Here is a 22,032-nt window from a genome sequence, read left to right as displayed (position 1 = left end):
TCTCTATCTCCTGGTAAAGCTCGTTCTTTGCCATTTGAATTTGTTTGTTTAATTCGTTTTCAAAATATACTTTCATTGCCTGGACCTGCTGTCTCATGTCTTCTCTAATATTCCTTTCCATCTGAGTTAGGTATGCCTTGAGTTCTTTCCCTATCCATGTTTCTGATGCTTCTAGGTCCTCCTGTAGATTTAAGTTGTCCTGCATTGTTTGTAATCCTTTTTTCCCTTGTTTTTTCATGTTGTTCATGTTACTTTCCAGCTCTATTTGATTGCTGTGTTTCTGCTCTCTCCTATAGGTTTGTTTTGGTTTTGTATATCTCTGTTGTCTCTCCTTTGTATTGATAGACTATGCGTGCTAAAGTGGATTCCTAAAAAACAATAGTCTTGAATTGTCAAGCAGGTCATACATCTCCATTTTTTTGTGTTAGATGCTAGAACTTTTTTTGATTCTTTACTGATGTCATGTTCTCAGATTGTCCTTCATGCTTGTGGCCTCTATACATTTGAAGTAAACTTCTTCCAGTCTTTGCAGATTGGCTTTGTCTTAGAAATCTTCTTTGCCGTCAGCCCAACCACAGGTTCTGGGAAGGCTATCCGGTGTGGACCACAATGAGCTTGATGCTGAAGTCTTCTGTCAGGTTTGCCTGCCACTTCAGTCAATAAGTTTGGATGCACTGGAGTTGGATTTGTTACCTGGGTCTGTGGAGGTAAAGCTATGGCCACAAGAGTGGGCCTAGAGCTGCAGAGGTAAGCCTTGGCTGGAATATGCTACCATGAGAACTGGCCTGTAATGTAATCTATGAGGACTGGCCTAGACTCTTGTGTGTGGGTATGGGCCTGAGATATAGGTCCATTAGGGTTGGCCTGGGCCCTGGATCTGTGTGGGCAGTTTGGAACCTAATCCCTAAGAGCAGCCCTGAGGCATGGATCTGTGAGAACAATTTCAGCACTGGGATGGGTGACACTGGGGCTTAAGTTATAGGATCAGTCCAACACTGAGCTGTCCTAGAGTCTGTGTCCACAAGTGCCAGTCTGGGGCCTGAGGCTTAGCACAGGATCAGGCCTGAAACCTAGGGCTATCTGTGCTGATTCTTGCTCTGGGATGATCTAGAACATGAAGCAGGCCTGGAACGTGGAGGATTAGGGGCAGGTCTGAAATCTAGGGCCACTAGGGTCAGCCATACAGTCAGATGGGCCTTGATAGTGAGTCATCTGAACAGGCCTACAGATTGAAATTGTGGTATCTGGTCTAGTACTGTGGCAGGTCTGGAAACTCTGAGCCCAGAAACTGGCCTCAAGTCTCGGGTCTCCAGGACCTGGTCAGTGCTGATTTTTAGAGGGGGAGGCCCAGTGTTGAGGTCCAAAGCAAAAGTAAGTATTCACTCTCCTTTCTGCAAGTGGATGGTATCTCTCATCAAGCTAGCCCTTTGGGCTTGGGAGACGAGGAATGTAGTAATGTAAACCTTTCCTTCTGCCCAAGTTCATGTGCCTTTTCTTCTTCTGTGCTATCCCTAGATCCTGTTATCTCTCACCTGGTCTCCTTAGCTCTAGTGAAAGTACTTTTGCATGTGAATAGTTTTTTCAAAATGGCATTTCTGCAGGGGCATAAGTGATAGAAAGTCCTATTCTACTATCTTTCAGATACCCAGTCTACCTTTGAGATTATTAATTTACTGAGGGATACTTTAAAAAGAAATAATGATCAAATTTTTAATTCACTTGACTTCTGATTTATTCTTTTCTATTCAAGCAATATCTCTCATATCCATCTGCTGTTACAGATTAATTGCTCTCTGCTTCATTTAACTCTTGCTATCTCAGTGCTACCATCTATCTTCAGTGAGAGTAAGAAAACAGACCATACTAACGAAAGAACTATTTTGATATTTGGTCTCCTGGTAATAAGTTCTCTGATTCTCCTCACCATTGTTAATCATCTGAAGACTTAACAGTTTTCCTTTAATCCAACCTCATGTACTCACTCTCCACACCACAAAATATGGTTCTGCTGGTTTAAAAACATGATTGCTCCTCTAATGTACTCCAACTAAGCAACCAGTTATTTATCCCTGAACTCACTGCTTGTCCAGCAATCTGAAATCTTTCTTTTGAGATTGGTGCAGTCTTGGGGCCACACACACCTTTGATTAACAGTCTTCCCTGTGCAGGTATTGAGATATGGTTTCCTTCAGAAGTGCAATATATTTTTGGCCTACTGTGTGTTTTCTGCTTATTTCCCAACATAGTCATGAATTGAATTATATATGATGTATTTATTTTCTGTTGTATCCAGGGTTTTGAGTTGTGAGTAAAAGATTGTTGCATGTGCTTGGTTTATAATAAGAAACAAAAAAGTCTATAATTTTCTTCTCAAAAAGTAATTTAACATCAAGTATGTGTTTAACTTATACAAGGGAATGTCAGAAGTTCTAATAGTTTCACATTTCTAAAAACTTACTATTGTGTTCACTTAGGGCAAAGAGCTAATATATTTATGTTTTACTATTTCAATAATTTGTTTTCATCCTTTCTAATGAAACAATTTAAGAGATTTACTTTGAACTTTCTTTATAATGGTATATATTAAAATACCTGTATATAAAACCATAAAACTGAATATTAGGTAGGAGAAAAGCTATGTTAAGGAATCTGAAATGAATAAAATACAAGGGGGAAGGAGGTATTAAAGTGTGGGAGAAGATGAAATTGTAACATGTCTTGCATAGAGCTGAATGTCAGATCATCTATAAGAAGGCAACCAGGGAACAATGACGAGGTGTTTAATTGGCTTTTTTATTGAAAACCTTTCTTCAGTGTTAATATGTCTTCCTCACAAGTAGGGTAGTAGACAGAATAAGAACAACAGCTGCATTCAACTCTCATCTCTGTCGTTTGACTGCAGGAAAATTTATTTACCTGTTTATGACTAAGCTTTCTCACCTGTAAACTAAGTTCCCTAACTCAAAATTCCACTGTGATGATTAAATGGGTCAATTTGTATAGATAGAACAGTGACTAATACATACTACACAATATGAAACTGTAGGCTATCGTGATTATTATCACTGTGATTATTGTGATGCTAAGTATTCCACAACATATTTTTGAAACTCATTCAGGAGTTGAGAAAATTCCACTCAAGGACTGGGCATAATCAGCCCATAAACTTCTAGCAGATAGGTTTTCCAGAAAAGTCCATGTTTGTTGTCCTAATTAAGCCAAAATTTTGCATACATAAAGTTGTTTAGTTATTCTTTACATTAATAAAGTGATATAAGAGATATAAGCTGGCTTTGGAAAACTCAGTATCCTCACTGAAATATGTTTGGGCTTATTTCCTCTTGTAAGTATCATTATCTATATTTTCTTATGATAACTAACAGAGAAATTTATTTCTAGTATGCTTATTATTAAAATCTATTCAAAACTACTTTAAAGAAAGAGCATCTGTTTATTTTATACTCATTAGCAAGTAAAAGGATGTTTGAGTTTTGTAATTAAACAGAAAAAAAATTATACTTCAGGCCAAGATTAACACATAGTTTTTAATGATGAATCAAAGCAAATAATGTTGTTTAAGCAATTATCAAAAAACATTTTTTTAAAAAACTCCCACATAAGGATCAAATAATTTTCTTTATTACAGGTAATTGCCAGCATTTGTCCATGAATTAAAGTTATTATGAGTATAAGGAAGAAAGTTTTAATTGAATCATCATATCACCCAGGATGTGTTAATGGAATAGTTGTTTAATATTCTGAAAACAGAAGAACATGCAAATATGTTCTGTTCTCACAGCACACCCATGGATTTGTAAAGTACATTTAATATTACAGTTCTAACTTTGCATTCTAGAAATCTAAATACCACTTTAGTCTTACATAAATTAGTAAAATCTGAACAGGAATGTTACGGCTAATCGCCTTACATAAGGCAACCTGGAATTACCTGTGACGACTTACATAAAATGATCTATTTTCTGTGTGTTATTATATTGCTCCCATTCACTAATAATGGTTTGCAAAATCAAATGAGAAAAACTTCAATCTAAATTTATTTTCTACATTATTTCCAAAAGTAATGTTTCCCCAATTTATCAAATAGCTACTTAACCTTAGGACATGCAATCTATATTTTCCTTACATATTTCAAGATATTTTATAAATACTGAACCAGGTTTTATGGTCCTTTATCCTCTTGCAATTTTTTTATCCTAAGTCAAAAGATGCACATTCTTTGGAAAGCAATTGCTTATTTTGTAAAATACCTTTGTAAATATCTTATTTCAGGTACATTTTATGTGCTGAAATTTATCCCAAAAAAGTATTTTTCTGTTTATAAAAGCAGTATATGCTCATTGAACACACTGTGTTATGAAACCAAAGATAAAAGAAGACAAATGAAATCATCCAGAAATAGCCAGGCTAATATTAAGTGCATTTCTTATAATATTTGTTATTAACTGTAGCCAAATATATAGTGTTGAGATGTTACTATAGATACAGCTTGTCCCAGTTTTATTCTTCTCACTTGTTATATCTAATGATACTTCCTATGACACTGAAAATTATTTCCAAAGGTATTCATTTAATTCTGCTATATTCCATTATTAGATATAGTAATAATATGAAAGTTTTCCCCAAAAATTTCCAATTTCAGGTACCATTTATACGTGATGGCTTCCTGACTCAACTTTACCAGTATTATATAGACAATTAGACAACAAGCGTTTGAACATATTGATTTGGAGTTCCTTAGCAGCTCAAATTAAGAAATGTCCAAAACTGCTGGGTGCAGTGGTGCACACCTGTAATGTCAGCAGCTCAGGAGCCTGAGACAGGAGTATTTTGAGTTCAAAGCCAGCCTCAGCAACATAGTGAGGCCTTAAGCAACTCAGTCAGACCCTGTCTCTAAATAAAATATGCATATATTTTTTTAAAAAAGGACTGGGGGTGTGGCTCAGTGGTTAACTGCCTCTGGGTTCAATCCCCAGTATAAAAAAAAAAGAAAAGAAAATATTGAAAACTGTATTCTTTTATTTATTTATTTATCCATCTTTCTCTCTCACACACACCTACAGTCTCACAGCCTACACTGTCATCTACATATACTCACAAGATTGTAACCTGAGCCATCATGTGATTCCTTTCTTATCATCCTTTTCCTTTAATTCACATATCAATTCCACTTTTGTCAAATATCAGAATTTTATTTATCCTCTCCATTCCCACTGTCATCTCCTTTTGAAGCCACTATCATTTCAAACCCATATAATTGCTGTGTCTTTGCTATCTTTTTCCTCCCATGTTACTCAGATTATTCCTCATCTCCACATTGCACCGATTGTGATTTTTATAAAACACAAATCTTCTTAAGTCATTTGCCTGCTTAATTCCCTCCTGTGTAGTCACCACCACCCCCACACACACGCTATTAGAGTTAGGATAATGTCAAATTCCTTAAAATGTTTTCTTATTGTCATCTGCCCCATTACTTTCTTTGTCATTATCCCTTCTCCCTCCTCCTCCTCCTCCTCCTCCTCCTCCTCTCCCCCCACTCCCCCAGACCTTGCTAGGAACACCAATAGTATTTTGTATTCTCCCATATTTGGTTAAATACTATTCCCCACAAAACTGAGACCTACTCAGAATCTCAGATGATCTCATTAGGAAACAGGTTCTTTGCAGATATAATTAGCTCAAGGAATTCTGACAAAAAATCATCCTGAATTTCCTATGGGCCCCCATCCAATGACTGGAATATTTATAAGAGGAACAGAGAACACAGAGACACACAGGAAAGGAGGCCATCCAGAGACGAGCTCTGTTGAGTAGAGCTGAGGCACACCAGAAGTCTCCAGAAACGGAAGGAAACAAGGAAGGATCCTCCCTCACAGTTCCTGGAGGGGTAGTGACCTGGCTGACACCTTGATGGATTCCCCAACTGTTAGAGAATGAATGTTTGTTGTTTTAATTACACCTCCCCCAGTTCACAGTTCTTTCTAATAGTAGCCCTGGGAAACAAATATACCACCCATCTTATGATTAATGCGATATACAATGGCTTTATTTTCAGTTCTCAATAGAATACAGGGTCCATAAATAGCAAAGAGTAATTCTGTTGTTTACATTTTTATGCTCACTGCCTGGTGTGAAAACTGGAACATCATACACACACACACACACACTCAAAAGATATATTTACCAAAGAAAGAAAAAGTAAATTTCTCATGATAATAGATACTTACTGAGATCTGAGCAACATTATCATTATCTACATTCCTTTTACTGGCAAAAGCTTTATTTTTGGAGATATTATTGCCATTGTGATTTGATGGCTCTTGAACGCCTCTTCTGAGAAGGGAGTTTTGCAATATCTAATGTTTTTATTTATGCCACACCCACTCCTGATCCTAGTCTCAGAGCTCTGAAGTTCCTTCTGGGACTTACCCTCTCTGAGTGCAGGCAATTTGGAAGAACTGTGCATCAAGTACCAAGGTTCCTAGGAGAGGACAATGACTGAGGCTCGGCCAAAAGCACTCTTTTTCGTGAATGGGGTGCAGAGAAAGAGGGCAACATTAAATGCATTACTGGTCCAGAGTTAGCTCCAGAAGTACCCATGAATCTCTCTCTATATATGAGTAGATTTATTTATGAGTAGATCTTTGGAACAGTCTGACTCCTATCTTTTCTGAGAATAATTTCATCTGATTACCTTCTGATTCTCTAAGCAAAACTATATTCTTTCTGGAAATTGCTCTTTTTGTTTAAATACTCAGAACTAATGTCTCCTACTTGCAATTTAAGAACAGTAATTATACTGTTCAAATGTAGATGTGATCAATAAATATCATAGACTGCTTACTTAAGTAAGTGTTGTGTTATAGATGGTTACCTGATCAAAAAGTTCCTAGTTTAGATTGTCAGGCCATGTAAATGATGAACGATGCAATATGAAGTTCATGATTTGCCTTTATTTCCTGAGAAGCTACTTTCATTTCTTCATGTATTGCACATAATAATGCAAACCCTACTCTTCTCCTTCATCTCTTTATAAATGCAAATTTAAATATAAAAGTTATTTGTTAATTTTTTAAAAATTTACTGAACTAAATATTCTCAATTAAAATCATGAGCTAAAAATAAACTATTTTATAAATACAGTTACCACTAATAAGTCAAGGTTCTGGTATAATGAATGGTACTGTCTTTGCACAAATAATTTTTTTACAGTAAACTAATTAGCACTTTGCAATATAGAGACCAATATGTGATGAACTACCACTTGATATATCTCATTATTTCATTAAGATGACAATTAACATATGAAGGAACCATTCCTGGCAATTACATATTATTTAAGTATCCAAAACATTTTTTTCTTCGAAACTCTTTACTAAATGAAAACCAATGTTAACACTGTATAGACAAAGACTAATTTGAACATCAAGATAAAAACAGGAATAGGCTTTACACACATAGAAATAATAAATGTTGACTTCAAAGGGTAAATAAAAAGAAAACGATTTTCTTTAATTTCTTCAGTGGCTTAACAGTTCTTTGCCTTTTTATCTAAACATATAAAACATCATCTGAATGATGTTTTGAATCAGTCTTCCACTGAGGGATTTGCCCAGAGAGTCTCTTCAAGAAGCGTACTGTTAGCCTTACCTAGTGCAACAGAACAAACAGAGATTTTCATATCTAGATCCTTTTGCCACTTTCCTTACATTCACCACATTTTTGTCTTTGATTTATTTTACCTCTCACTATTTTGAAAGACTATCCTCTTCTTTACACTCTCCAGCTAATCTACTACAATGTCCATAAGAACATAACTTTTAAGACTGCAAAACCTTAAAACCACCCATGATAAATACATTTGAATTTAAACTTTTAAATTTGTTCTTTTTAGTTATACATGACAGTAGAGTATATTTTTGACATATTTATGACATATTTTTGACATATTTATGACATGCAAACATGAAGTATGTGTTACTGTAATTGGGATCCCAGTCTTGTGGATGTACATGATGTGGAGAGTCACTGAGTTGTATCCATATATATACATAGGAAAGTCTTGTTAGATTCATTCCACTGTCTCTCCTATTCCTATCTCCCCTCCCTTCCCTTTATTCCCCTTTCCATTTCTTAAGTCTGAAGTTGATTTCTAGCATGAGATTTCATTGGTTAGTACCTTCAGTGATGTTAAATGAAAGTGAGGACAATCAACCTTGTTTTCTTGTTCCTGATCTTATTTATAATGCTACTAGCATTTCCTCCATTGAATAAAATGCTGTCTTTATGATACCAATATATATACATTTAGTACTATTAAAAAAGATATCCAGCCAGGCATGGTGGTGCAGGCCTGTAATCCTAGCTGCTTGGAAGGCTGAGACAGGAGGATTTTGAGTACAAAGCCAGCCGCTGAGGCACTAAGCAACTCAGTGACACCCTGTCTCTAAATAAAATAAAAAACAGGGCTGGGGATGTAGCTCAGTGGTAGAATGCCCCTGAGTTCAATTCCTGGTACCAAAAAAAAAAAAAAAAGATATCCATTAATTCCTATTTTCTTGAATTTCTAAAAATCAGGGACATTATATTGTTTTTCAGATTTGTCAGCCTTTATGCAGTAATTCATCCCAATGCTAGTCCTATCTCACCTTCCTTCCCTTTATTCCCCTTTGTCTAATCAAATGAACTCCTATTCCCCCGACTTGTTCTATGTTGGCATCCACATATCAGAGAGAACATTTGAACTTTGTATTTTGAAGATTGGCTTATTTCACTTAGCATGATTTGTCTCCAATTTTATCCATTTACCACCAAATATCATAAAGTCATTTTTTTCATGTCTGAGTAATATCCCACTGTGTATATATATCACATTTTCTTTACCCATTCATCTGTTGTCAGGTACCTAGTTTGGTTCCATAGCTTAGCTACTAGGAATAAAAGTGCTCTAAACATTTATGTGACTGTGCCCCTGTGGTATATTGATTTTAACTTCCTTGGATATATATCCAGGAGTGATATAAGCAGATCAAATGGTAGTTCCATTCAAAGTATTTTGAGGAATCTTCATACTGCTTTCCAGAGTGGTTACACTAATTTGCAGTCCCACTCGCAATGTCTACGTGTACCTTCTCTCCCCACATCCTAACCAACATTTTTTATTACTTGTATTCTTGATTACTGCCATCCTGACTAGAGTGAAATGAAACCTCAGTGAAGTTTTCATGTGCATTTCTTCAATTGCTAGAGATAGCGAACATTTTTTTCATGTATTTGTTGATTATTCATATTTCTTCTGTGAGTGCCTGTTTAGTTCTTTCGCCCATTTATTAATTGGGTTATTTGTTTTATTGGTATATTTTTTTTTAGTTCTTTATATATACCAAGTTAATGCTCTGAGTTGCAGGTGGCAAAGATTTTCCCCCAGGTTCCCTCTTCACGTTCTTGGTTGTTTCCTTTTCTGTGAAAAAGCTTTTCAGTTTGATACAATCCAATTTGTTGATTCTTTTTTTTTCTTTTTATTTTTTTATTGGTTGTTCAAAACATTACAAAGCTCTTGACATATCATATTTCATACATTAGATTCAAGTGGGTTATGAACTCCCATTTTTACCCCAAATACAGATTGCAGAATCACATCGGTTACACATCCACATTTTTACATAATGCCATATTAGTAACTGTTGTATTCTGCTACCTTTCCTGTCCTCTACTATCCCCCCTCCCCTCCCCTCCCATCTTCTCTCTCTACCCCATCTACTGTAATTCATTTCTCTCCTTGTTTTCTCCCCATTCCCCTCACAACCTCTTATATGTAATTTTGTGTAACAATGAGGGTCTCCTTCTATTTCCATGCAATTTCCCTTTTCTCTCCCTTTCCCTCCCACCTCATGTCTCTGTTTAATGTTAATCTGTTCCTCCTGCTCTTCCTCCCTGCTCTGTTCTTAGTTGCTCTCATTATATCAAAGAAGACATTTGGCATTTGTTTGATAGAGCCCTGATATCCAGAGTATACAAAGAACTAAAAAAATTAAACAATAAGATAACAAATAACCCAATCAACAAATGGGCCAAGGACCTGAACGGACACTTCTCAGAGGAGGACATACAATCAATCAACAAGTACATGAAAAAATGCTCACCATCTCTAGCAGTCAGAGAAATGCAAATCAAAACCACCCTAAGATACCATCTCACTCCAGTAAGATTGGCAGCCATTATGAAGTCAAACAACAATAAGTGCTGGCAGGGATGTGGGGAAAAGGGTACTCTTGTACATTGCTGGTGGGACTGCAAATTGGTGCAGCCAATTTGGAAAGCAGTATGGAGATTCCTGGGAAAGCTGGGAATGGATCCACCATTTGACCCAGCTATTGCCCTTCTAGGACTATTCCCTGAAGACCTTAAAAGAGCGTACTACAGGGATACTGCCACATCGATGTTCATAGCAGCACAATTCACAATAGCTAGACTGTGGAACCAACCCAGATGCCCTTCAATAGATGAATGGATTAAAAAAATGTGGCATTTATACACAATGGAGTATTACTCTGCACTAAAAAATGACAAAATCATGGAATTTGCAGGGAAATGGATGGCATTAGAGCAGATTATGCTAAGTGAAGCTAGCCAATTTGTTGATTCTTGATTTTACTTCTTGCACCTTAAGAGTCTTGTTGAGGAAGTCGGTTCCTAAGCCAACATGATGGAGTGTTAGGACAACATTTCCTTCTAGGAGGTGCAGGGTTTCTGGTCTAATTCCTAGATTTTTGATCCACTTTGAGTTGAGTTTTGTGCAGAGTGAGAGAGAGCAGTTAAATTTCATTCTGCTACATATGGATTTCCAGTTTTCCAAGCACCATTTGTTGAGGAGGCTATCTTTTCTACAATGTATGTCTGTGGTGCCTTTGCCTAACATTAGCTGACTCTATTTATGTGGGTTTGTCTCAAGTGTCTTCTATTCTGGTCCTTTGGTCTTCATGTCTGTTTTGGTGCCAATACCATGCTGTTTTTAATACTATAGCTCTGTAGTACGATTTAATGTCTGGTATTGTGATGCGTACTGTATCATTTTTCTCACTAAGGACTGCTTTGGCTCTTCTGGGTCTTCTATTTTTACAAATGAATTTCATGACTGCTTTTTCTATTTCTGTGAAAAACATCATTGGAATTCTAATAGGAGTGACATTAAAACTGTATAGAGCTTTTGGTAGTATGGCCATTTTGACAATATTAATTCTGCCTATCCAAGAACATGGGAGCTCTTTCCATCTTCTAAGATTTTCAATTTCTTTCTCTAACGTTCTGTAGTTTTCATCATAAAGGTTTTTCACCTCTTTTGTTAGATTGATTCCCAAGTGTTTTTATTTATTTATTTGTTTATTTTTGAAGTTATTGTGAATGGGGTAGTTTTCATAATTTATCTTTCAGCTGATTCATCATTGATGTATCAGAATGCAATTGATTTATGGATATTAATTTTATATCCTACTAATTTGCTGACTTTGTTTGAGTTCTAGAAGCTTTATAGTGGAGTTTTTTGGGTCTTCTAAATAAAGAATCATGTTATCAGCAAATAGGGACAGTTTGAGCTCTTATTTTCCTATTCATATTCATTTACTTTCTTCTTTTGCCTAATTGCTATGCCACAGTTTTAAAGACTAGATTTAATAAAAGTGGTGAAAGCATTCCTGTCTTGTTCTAGTTTTTAGAGAGAATTCTTTTTCCAATTAGAATGGATTTAATAAATATAGCTTTTACAATGTTGAGGTATGTTCCTGCTATCCCTGGTTTTTCTTGTATTTAGAACATGAATGGATGCTATATTTTGTCAAATGCTTTTTCTGTTTCTATTAAGATAATCATGTGATTCTTATCTTTAAGTCTATTGATGTGAAAAATTACATTTATTGATTTCCATTTGTTGAACCAACCCCGCATCCCTAGGACAAACCTCAATTGATAATGGTGCACTATCTTTTTAATGTGTTTTTGTATGTGATTTCTGTCAGTATTTTATTAAGAATTTTTGCATCTATGTTCACTATAGATGTTGGTCTGAGGTTTTGTTTCCTTGATGTGTCTTCATCTGGTTAAACTATATTTATAATCTAAGATCAAAATTTTCTCTTTTTGTAAACTTTTTTTTTTTACTTTCTACTTCTCCTACACATTTACACTGAACTTATATTTCCTTTAACCCTATCCTTAAATTTCACAGTCCTTGTCCATAATCAGTCCATAAATCCCTTTCTCTTTTCTTTATTTCCAGTTTAGCCTAGTATAAAAGTTTAGCAATTTTGTTGAGTTTTAGGAGTTTTCTGTTTCCCACTCTTTCATCTTTTCCATTAGTTTTAAATGGATAAAAATCTATTTTGTTCTGACCATTAGTATTAGTCATCCTGCTAGGTATTTTGAATCTTAAAAAGGACCTATTCAGTAGAAAAAGAGATTGTATAACCAAAAAATAGAGAACATAAGATGTTTTGCAATTTTATACAATTCTATAGATGTATGTGAAGTAATGATTAAATATAAAGTTGAAATCAGGAAGTCAAAAGTCAGATCACCAGGGACTATTTCCTGCTAAGTAACTGTCATCTGGCTTATAAAGAAGGGACAGACCCAAAGAAAAATGTTAAGTAAAAGTAATGACCTTATCCCATGTGGGTTTCATATCCACTTGGCAGGAAAGATTTGAAGAGGAAAGGGTTAGAAAGACTTGAACATTTAAGGGTTATTAAACTACATTTGGAAGCTATCATAAAAGCCTGAAAACAGTGAGACATTAAAAATAAGGAGTTGTAAGTGATAAAAATGCAGAGAATAGAATGAAAAAGAATGGCTAATCAATGTAAGGATAGACGTTTTAAATGAGAAGAAATTTTACTTGACTCTAAGTTTTCCAATTTGATTATTCAGGTGAATAGTAATTCTGATCAGAGAGGCAGTAAATACAGATGAAAGATCATGATTTTGAGAATGTGAGATAATGATTCTAACCTCCGATCTACTGAGTTTGTTCCATGTGTAGACACAGCATACAAATGGAGGTAGCCGGAAGCGAAGTCAAACGTAACAGGTCGCTTCTAAGATGATTTCCAGCAATCTCTGCCTGCTGATTTTTCTTGCCCCTTTGTGATCCTGTGCTCTTGAAATGTAATCTAGACTCAGTAACTTACTTCAAAATAATAGGAGACTACAGAAACAGCGGTATATTAGTTTTCTGGGGCTGCCAAAACAAATTACCACACATATACTGGCTGCCTTAAAAGAATAGAAATATATCCTGTCGTCATTCTGGAAGCCAGAAGTCTGAATCAAGGTATTGAAAAATCTACACTTCCTCAGTAAACTAAAGGCGAGGTTATGTCTCCTTTGTCTTCCAGCTTCTGGTGGCTTCTCCACTGCATGTGGCTACATCAACAGGTAATAGATCTGAAGTCCCTGAGTGTCTTCACATGGCCTTCTTTTTTTATATCTTTCATTATTTTATTGGTACATTATAATTAGAAATAATAGGATTCACTATGCCATATTTGTATATGCACAAATTATAATTGATCAATCTCATTCCCCAGTACTATCCTTTTCTGTTCACCTGATTTACTTGTTCTACTCTGCTGAACTCCTTTCTGTTGTTGTTACTGATGTTGTAATTAGTAAATTATAATTAAATATATAAGCAGGAGTGGTATATTTGTACATGGACATAACATAATATGGAAGATTTCCTTCACCAGTACTTCCCCCTCTCTTTATCTTTTAAGGACTTGTGTCACTGGAGTCAGGGTTCTACTGATTAATTCAAGATTATCACATACAACGATCCTTAATTATATATACCCTATCTGTCTAATAATTTTACATTCACAAGGTAGGACTTGAGAATCTGTTTGGAAACCAACATGTAACTCACTACAGATGGGACGACACTTCCCAGATTTGGTTATAAAACATGCAGCTCCACTGGGAAGTTAAATACCCAAATGGCCGCTAGCCATTCCTTGAATCTGAATCTACCCTTAAAGTGTCATGTTGAACTATATTCATTTGTTCATCATGTATGCTTCATTCAATACACTACAACCTCCTGGGATGGGGATTATGTCTTCTTCATTTTTTTTTCTATAGTTCATGGTTTAGTGCCTGGCAAATAGCAAGTGTTCAGCCAATGGTGATTTCAAGGAAGGAAAAGTCTACAAATCACTCTGCCTTTCTTTAATCTGGGTTCTATTTGTTCTTTTAAGACACGTATCGCTAAATTAATTCTTAATTCTTAATTATTTAAGGGTAGCACAGATCATCTGATTCTATAAATGAATAATTATATGGCTGGGGTTGTAGCTCAGTGGTAAAGTGCTTGCCTCACATACATGCATGAGGCACTGGGTTCAATCTTCAGCACCACGTTAAATAAATAAATAAGTTTTATATATATAATAATATATACATATATATATATATGTAGATGAACACAATATTATTTATATATATATATAACTTTTTATACTATATATATATATAAACTATAAAAAGTTAGTCCTCGCTATCTAATGATGAAATACAAATTCCAAAGTATATCAACCCAAATCACAGAACAGAGAACACACTCCCCACTACTTTGCTCTCTCTACTCTATCTGTCTAATTTCCTGATAATCCCCCATGCCTTCCCGGCCCTGCCCTTTGCTCTGAATTGACTCTCCATTTCTTTTAACTACCAGTCCTACTTATTCTGGAAATCTGGCTTCCCACTTGTGAAGAGGCCTCACTTCAGCAACTGTTCTTTCCTTTTACTTCTTCTGTGGCATTTGGTACACTCTGCCTCTACTGGAATTACTGAAATGTGTTTCTTATCTTATCATAGTTTTATTGAAAGTCAAAGTAACAAGGAACTATTTCTGTGCTTCTCTTTCCCTAATCTCAACTAACACCATTCCCATTGCTCAATAATCACAGTGGTTAGGTTTAGTGTCACACTAAGTTTTCAATAAACATCAGTTAAACAAATGGATACATGTCTTCATTGACAAATACTGCATTTTCAGTCATGTGGAAAGATTATGCATATATATATATAGCCACTTTTCTTCTAGGCTTAGTTATATAAGGGAATATGCTTGTTAAATATATCTGACTAGGAGAAAGCTACGGTTTTCAATCAAAATTTAAAATCCTAGTTTTGAGTTTTTCTTCAACCCAAAGTAAGTTTAGTTAATAAAAATTTTTGAATGATAAAATAGTAGTCAATAATTCAATAGTCTTCAAAACTGAGTAAGGACAACTTTAACCATTTCTACCTTCTGTGGGTAAACTCAACAACAAAACAAAAAGCCTTTAAAACATCATAATCATTGACTCAGTGATGCTATTTTAATAACTCTACTAAGATAATAATAACTCTACTTTATCTATGTTTTTACTGAATAATAAAGACATATACCCTAAATATGCATATACAGTGATGGGGGGGGGGTAACCAGGGATTGAACTCAGGGGCACCCAACCAATAAGCCACATCTCCAGCCCAATTTTGTGTTTTAAAGACGGTCTCACTGAGTTTTTGCTTAGCGCTTAGCTGTTGCTGAGGCTGGCTTTGAAATCAAGATCCTCCTGCCTCAGCCTCCCAAGCCACTGGGATTACAGGCGTGCACCACCACACCCAGAACATACCCTAAAATATTTTAAAATCATTTATATGTCAAATGATACAGTGTAAAATATGAAACATAAATTCACATTCCCAAAGAATAGAACAAAGTAGGTGTATTACAAAAATAATAAAGAAAGCTTAGAGTATAGTTCAATGGTAGAGTAAATTTCTATCATGAGTTTGACCTGCACACAGCACAAAAAAAAAATAAAAAATAACCATAATATTATCAACAAAGATACAAAAATATAATTTATCACCTCAATTTGGTTTAAAAAAGAAAACCAGCAAAGCAAAAATCAAATGACATAGAACAACCACAAATGTTATTTTTTAAAAAAGATATTTGTTTGTGTTTTGTTTTGATTTTTTTTTTTTTTTTTTGTACCAAGGATTGAACTCAAGGGTACTCTACCACTGAGCAACATTCCTAGCCATTCTTTTTTTTTTTTTTTTATTGATACAGAGTCTCCCAAAGTAGCCCAAGTTAGCCTTCAATTTTTAATCCTTCTGCCTCAGCCTCTTGAGTTGCTTGGATTACAGGTGTGCACTGTGGTACCCCATTTATATCTGCTCTTAATTTTATTTTGCTTTAATGTATTTTATCATTTTCCTTTAATAATCTTTTTAGAAATAGTATATAAGTAATGATTTGTTCTTACCTGAATATGCTCAAATATAGTTGAAAGAATATATGGACACTTGGCCTTTTGTAGCTTCAATCATATAGCTGCCAACAGAATTCTTCTTCTATCACTTCCTCTCCTATGTATATCAGATAAAATAAATACAATAAAAATGAAATTAAAATTGGGCTTAATAGAATTCATCAGTAATTACATTCTTTTATTTAGAGAGTACATTATATCTTCTAAAATTTTAATTATACTTCTTGTGAAAGTTCAAGAAAGTTTCCATATGGTAGGGAAATAATAATAAAACATATTTTTTAAAAAGATAGAGTGGCAGGTTGCTAGATGATGACAAGTAGCAGTACTGCCACATACCTAGTGAGTTAAAGTTTTAACTCGTAGGTATGTTACTGTTATAACACAGTGGTAGTTGGTGGACGATAAATGCCTCTCTCCCTTGAGCTGTGTAAGTAGCTCAGTTATCTCTTTCACATAGTAGCTAATTAGACTAACTGAGCTCACAACCTGCTCATGATTCCCAAAGTGATACAGAATATGAAAAAGCAAAGATTTATTTTCATTCCACTTCAATTATGATAAAAAGGCATTTAGATAGTTATCCTTCTATTGATCAACATGTTAAAACCAAAACAGATAGTTTGGGTTAAGACTTTTAAATTTTCATCCCAACAGACAAAATGAAAAAGACTTTCCAGGTAGATACAACAACACAAATGGTCTTCCCTTAATTCAGTCACTTCAAATGTACCTCCAACATAAATCCATATGGTAGCAGAAAAAAATCACAGAATAATACCTCTTCTTGCCAAAACACCATTTTTTCTGGCAAAAATAAGGAGATTTATATATATATATACATATACATGTATACATATATATACACATACATACATACACTGAAAACTCTTCTTTCATCTTAGGTGCAATCTTCTTTAGAAACTTGTTTATCTATTTGTTCACTTTCTTTTCCTTTTCTATCAGAGCTTTAAAAAGATCTTAATTTAACTTCCCCCAGAGGCAAATCCTGATGTAACAACTCAATTACAAGACAATTTATTTGTGAGATGATCCCAGGAAACACCAGTAGGGAGAAAAGAAGTGAGACAAGTACTGTAAGGCCTCTTATTAACAGAGAGAGCATCATCAAGTCCATCAACACTGTTGGCAACTACAGTGTAAACTGGCTGGGGAAAATCTGATACCCAGTGTAGACAGATACATCTCACCTGAAAAATGAAAGAGTAGGCATTGGGATACACCAACCCTCATTAATCATTAGCTGAGTCATGCTCCCAGTGGTGTTAATTCCCTGAGACTTCCCGCCTGCTTTGGTTGGCAAAGTTGTCTTTGGTAGTCAAAGAAACCCAAATGCAGGAATATCTGATAATGGAGATTCTGCCAGTGTGAACTGCAGTGTTAAGGGGAACAGCATATAGGCAGTTCATCAAGAGCATCTGCCCCAGAAGGCTGCAATTTAAACATCTGAATTAAAATATAAGCAATATAAATTAAAATATAAGTAAATGTTAACCAAAATATTCAATAAATCATATTCTAAAATATTTCAAGGCCACATATCGATACTTTATATATTAAAGACAAATAATATTTGCCCTTCCAGTCTGATGATATTTGCTAAATCATATGGTATTCTCTTACTGATCACTAGACTTTGGAGTGTGTGAATGATAAAATTCATTTTATCTTTCCTCAAAATGTAAAGACTGCTTTGTCCTATACTGCCACCTATGAAAAAAGGTCTGTCCATTGAGGATAGAGAATTTTAAACATGATACATAGTGAGAAGAAAACCATGAAACCATGTTATGATTTCCAGAGTGATTTAATAAACAAGATTATATTTTTCTTGTTTATTGTCTTAGGGAAGAAAAAAACGGGGGTAAAAACTAGTTCTTTTCAGGATGAGGGTAATTTGTGACAAATATTAATCTAAAAAATTAGAGCAGAAGCTATCCAAGATAACATAAATGTTAACCAAAATATTCAATAAATCATATTCTAAAATATTATTAAAAAGTAAGCATAGTTGGGCTCAGTGGCACACACCTGTAATCCCAGCGGCTCAGGAGGCTGAGGCAGGAAGACTGCAAGTTCAAAGCCCACCTTAGTAAAGGCAAGGCGCTGAGCAACTCAGTGAGACCCTGTCTCTAAATAAAATACAAACTAGGGCTGGGGATGTGTCTGGTTGGTTGAGTGCCCCTGAGTTCAATCCCCAGTACAAAAAAATTAACATGTTCCTCAAAATGGTCAGTTCAACTTAACATTCCCAGAGCTTTTATTTGCATTTCAGATTAACTGAAACTTGATCTTACTATAGGAAATACTTTTCAAAGTAGAATATTTTATGCAATGTGACAGAATAAAGAAGCCCAGAAAAATACCCACATCAAAAACAAGAATGAACTTATGCCTACTTCTGTCTTTCTTTTTGCAGGAAAGTGATATATATTCTGCACTGGATCTATTATTGCAAGGGTGACATGATTATATTTGTTCATAGAAAGAACACTTAGAATATTCTTTCAAAAAATGAGATTGGCTTATGAGCTGCTCTTTTGAACATGTTTTTATTTTACATTTTAATATAAAATCCTGCTGTCCAATTCAAATGCTTTTTTTAAATTTTAGTATGTTTAATTTGATACTGTTTTGCCACTATTTATGACATTCTCATACAATTTGAAGATGTATAGGAAATAAATGAAGACAATCATTCCTTTAGCAAAATTTTCATTTTTCCCAATAACACTGACTTATGAAAAACATTATTAGAATTGCAACACAAACTGTTAATGTAACACTTGTATCTTTAAATTTTCCTGTATAATAAACCAAACTGAACAAACAAGGCAAATGAAAAGTCATCTCTACTTGTCAGTAAATGACACACAAACCACAATTATTAATATTATCATTTCTACATAGTCCAATAATTTAATATTATTTCAATTTAATCTGAAAAATGTTGCAAAAAAATCCTACATAGTCATCTCCCACAGTCTCTAAACTTCAAAATACACAAATCAGATATTTGGATCTAATGTTTATTTTTTTTTCTCCTTTTTAAAAATGACTTCAAGTAAGAAATAGAGCAACGCTTACTGTAACAGCGAGACACCTAGCATTACTGGTCCTTCTTATTTCCCTTATCACCTACATGTAGTTATGTCAGAGTAAATTACACTCCACTTAATAAACAGACTCCAGTTTGTTTCCTCTTCTGGTTTATGCCCCCAGTTACCCATCCGTAACCAGCCATGATCTTCTCAAATGTTTCCACCCTAAGGTACAAATGTGGTGACTTAGGAATCTGTCCTAAGTGGCTTGGGGCAATCATTTCCTGTGTATTCCAGTCTTCCCATTAAGGCAATCATTTCCTGTGTATTCCAGTCTTCCCATTAAGGCTTCCCATACAGCATACATATAATCATGACCACACCCCTATTCTTTAAGAAAAATATATTAGAAAAATCATTTAGTCCACTTAACTAATATTAACTAAGTATATCTTGAATGCTTAATTGTTTTAGTCAATAATAAGAGGAAAATAAGTCTATATTCTCTTTTGCATTTTTTCAATGTAATGAGTGCTGTATAAATAGTAAGGTCAGGTGTTACAGAAACATAGAGTAGCTTCCGGAAAATCTTCCTTAAAAAAAGATGGAACCCGTGAACCTTCAGTTAGAAACTGTCTAGCTACTAAGTAGGAAAAGGCCACAGGTGGGAGAGGAAGAATAAGAAACAACTCGCCAAGTGACAGGAAAGGTAAACAGTACATTGACTTGAAAGTAAAATACTTAAAAGCGATTGTCCTGCACAAAGCTCTAGTGACAACTTGAGACCACATCAGGAAAGCTTGTGAACACTGCGCTGTAAAATTTGGATTTTATCCTAAGGTGACAAGAGGATGATAAAACAGAGAAGTGCTACAGTGTGTGTGTGTGTGTGTATATACACACACACACACACAAATATGTATATATGTGGGTGTACATATATATAAAACATATATAGGTACATATATATGGTTAAACATATATGATATACATGTATATACATATTTGTATAAATGTTATAATAACATTGAGATAGATAGATAGATAGATAGATAGATAGATAGATATTATTTTAGTAAGATCTTGCTGCTAGTGTGGCTCAGAGCAGACATGAAAGAAATCAGATCACATATCGGGGAGACCAATTCATATCTCAGCAGATTTTTCAACCCAGACTCTCAAGCCAGGAGATCCTGGAACAACGTAAACCAAGTTCTGAAAGAAAATGGATGCCAACCAAGAATTTTATATACAGCAAATTTAAGCTTCAGATTTGGTGACAAAATGAAAACTTTTCATGATAAACAAAAGTTAAAAGAATTTAAATTGAGAAAGCCTGCAATACAGAGCATTCTCCACAAAATATTCCAGGAGGAGGAAATGAAAAACAACAATGAAAATCAGCAAAGAGAGGAACTACACTAAAGGAAAGGCCAATCAAAGGTCAAACCAAGTCAAGATAAAAAAAACACAACAAAAATAAACCAAAATGTCTGGGAATACAAATCATATTTCAAAAATAACCCTGAATGTGAATGGCCTCAACTCCATCAATTAAAAGACACAGACTGACATATTCAATTAAAGAAAAAAGACCCAACAATATCTTTCCTTCAAAAGACTATCTCACTAAAAGACATCCACAGACTGAAGGTGGAAGGGTGGGAAAAAAACATACCACTCACATGGACTATGTAAACAAGCAGCAATATCCATCCTCATATCAGATAAAGTGGACTTCAAACCAAAGCTAGTGAAAAGGGATAAAGAAAGACATTTCATACTGCTTAAAGGATTCATACATCAACAAGACATAACAATCATAGATACCTATGCCCCAAACAATGGGACATCTATGTATGTCAAACAAACTCTTCTCAAATACAAGAACCAAATGGACCACAACCCAATAATACTAGATGACTTCAACACACCTCTATCACCTCTAGATAGATCTTCCAAACAAAAACTAAACAAATAAACTATCTAATTCAATAATACAATCAATAATTTGAACTTAATAGACATATATAGAATATTCCATCCATCAATAAGCAAATACATGTTCTTCTCAGCAGCACATGGATCCTTCTCCAAGAGACCATATGTTATACCACAAAGCAAGTCTTGTCAAGTACAAAACATTGAAGATACTACCCTGCATTCTATCAGACCATAATGGAATAAAACTAGAAATCAATGATAAACATTAAAAGAGAAGCTACTCCAACTCCTGGAGACTAAATAATATGCTATTGAATGACACATGGATAACAGAAGACATCAGGGAGGAGATAAAAACATTAAAATCTTAGAGGTAAATGAAATTCTTATACAACTTATCAAAATCTCTGGGACACTATAAAGGCAGTGCTAAGAGGAAAGTTCACTGCATTAAGCTTATTCACCAAAAGAAAAAAAAGTCAACAAATAAACGACCTAACATTACATTTCAAAGCCCTAAAAAATAAGAAGAAACCAATACCAAAAGTAGTAGAAGACAGGACATGATTAAAATCAGAGCAGAAATCAATGAAATTGAAACAAAAGAAACAATTCAAAAACTGACAAAACAAAAAGTTGAATCTTTGAAAAAATAAATAAAATCGACAGACCCTTAGCAATGC

General features: G+C 34.7%; 1 protein-coding gene across 16 annotated transcripts in view; it reads right to left on the bottom strand.

Annotated features, from left to right (window-relative positions):
• Nucleotides 1-22,032, bottom strand: part of Gulp1 (GULP PTB domain containing engulfment adaptor 1) — a 280,193-nt gene that overhangs the window by 164,785 nt on the left and 93,376 nt on the right. For all 16 annotated transcript variants that reach the window (XM_048808152.1, XM_048808153.1, XM_048808147.1 and 13 more), the window contains exon 2: nt 16,338-16,440. The gene's annotated coding sequence lies outside the window, so the exon portion shown is untranslated. The remainder of the gene's footprint in view (nt 1-16,337; nt 16,441-22,032) is intronic.

The sequence above is a fragment of the Marmota marmota genome, unplaced genomic scaffold, assembly GCF_001458135.2.
Source record: "Marmota marmota marmota unplaced genomic scaffold, marMar, whole genome shotgun sequence".
In the NCBI taxonomy this organism is placed as follows: domain Eukaryota; kingdom Metazoa; phylum Chordata; class Mammalia; order Rodentia; family Sciuridae; genus Marmota; species Marmota marmota.
Note: the sequence above shows the minus strand (reverse complement) of the source record. Positions and strands in the feature narration are given on the sequence as shown.